At 47.2% G+C, this 1,791-nt stretch overlaps 1 protein-coding gene across 4 annotated transcripts in view; it reads right to left on the bottom strand.

Annotated features, from left to right (window-relative positions):
* Nucleotides 1-1,791, bottom strand: part of NUP214 (nucleoporin 214) — a 113,326-nt gene that overhangs the window by 76,296 nt on the left and 35,239 nt on the right. The window lies entirely within an intron of this gene.

Below are 1,791 nucleotides of genomic sequence, written 5' to 3' on the forward strand. Positions count from 1 at the left end.
CCAGTAAGTGGTGTGGTGGTTAAGGCACTGGACTACCACACGGTTGACCACAATTCAAGCTCCAGACCTGGTGGCTTGAAAATATTGCTGGGCACGTGTGCCTATGTGCCCAAAATCCCAGGAGGAGAACGGACTGTAGTGTGGTTGTCCCCTTGGGTGATAATTTCTCACGTTCCCTCTCAATGTTTCTCTGTCTCTCTCTGGCAAGTGTACATACACTATGACAAAAAAAAGCAAAGAAAAAGAATGGAAGGAAAAAGCAATGGGAAGATCAGAGGAAGTACCTTCCAGCAGTGAGAAGAACAAGTACAAAGACTCTGATATAGGAAAGACCCTTGAGTGTCTGATGACAGGGGCATGGTGAGTCAGGTCTTGAGGGTGCTGGAGAGGGCAGGGCCTGGGGCAGGAAAGCAGGCAGAAGTAGGCCAGAGACCTGTGCTTTAGGAGAGTTTAAACAGCTATTTCAATTAGGATTTTAAAAACTCTTCTTGTGGGGCCAGTGGCATGGTAGTAAAGGTGCTGGATTTCTACGTGGCTAATCATTGAGTCCCAGACCCAGCAGCTAGAAAATCAGGCCAGGTGTGTATGCATGTGTGTCCAAAATCCCAAGAGAAGAATGGAGGAGAGAGGAGAAAGTATTGTGGTATGGCCATCCCCCCCCAAAGGATGATCTCTCACTTTCCTACTCCCTGGCTCTCTCCAGTGAGTGTACATGCTCTATGGAAACAAAAACAGAGACAATAAAGCAATCTTCTTTCTATTATCTGGAGCAGTGAAGGCAGTGAGCGCAGCAGGAGGCCAACGGGGGACAAAGAGCTGTGAACTTAGGACAACAAACCACAGCAGGAAACTGATGAGACTCCTGTGAATGTTGACTGACAGCGTGGGGTTGGGGTGGCAGCAGTAAAGGACACAGAGGAACCCAGGGTACTTCTGGGTTTGTACAAACACCTGTTTAATTAGTACTACTAATTAACACTAGAAAAGGAATAGCTTCTTGGGGAGACAAAAATCAAAAGTTCTGCATTTGAGATGGTATAATTTGAGGTGCCTTTTAGCCTGGTACATAAGACAACTAACACTAGAGAAATCCCCACTCAGGTGGCTTGAAAGACACCAACGAGGAGAGGCATGTGTATGTGTATGTGTGTGCGCGTGCATACGTGCCCCAAATCTTAACTGGATAGACAAATGCAGGAAAAAGGATTACGGTATGACCATGCCACAATGGAGGGTGCACACCCTCTCTTTCTCAGTACACACACCCTTTAACAATTAAAAAAAAAAAAAAGAAATCTGAGATGATAGATTGCAGTTCTAAATATGCAAAGTAGGGGCCAGCAGGTGACATGGTGGATAAGGTGCTGGATTCCCACATGGCTGACATTAGTTCAAGTCCTGGACCTGGTAGCTTTCTTTCTCACTTTCTTTTCCTCTCTCTCTGGTGAGCACACGTGCCCTATACCAAACTTAAAAAGTACTAGTAATAATAAAATTGGGACCAGCAGTTGGCATAATGTCTATGTCGCTGAACTCCCATGTAGTCAACCGTGGTTCAAATCCCGGACCCGGTGGCTTAAACTCACACCAGGCATGTGTGTGTGTGTGCCCAAGATCTCAAGAAGAGAATGGAGGGAACCAGCAGTTAGCGTAATGGCTATGTCGCTGGACTCCCATGTAGTCTTCCGCAGTTCGTGTCCCGGACCCAGTGGCTTAAAACTCACGCCGGGCGCATGTGCGTGCGTGCCCAAGATCCCGAGAGGAGAATGGAGGAGAAGGGATTGTGGCGTG

The sequence above is a fragment of the Tupaia chinensis genome, unplaced genomic scaffold (assembly GCF_000334495.1).
Source record: "Tupaia chinensis unplaced genomic scaffold, TupChi_1.0 Scaffold143602_1, whole genome shotgun sequence".
Lineage (NCBI taxonomy): Eukaryota > Metazoa > Chordata > Mammalia > Scandentia > Tupaiidae > Tupaia > Tupaia belangeri.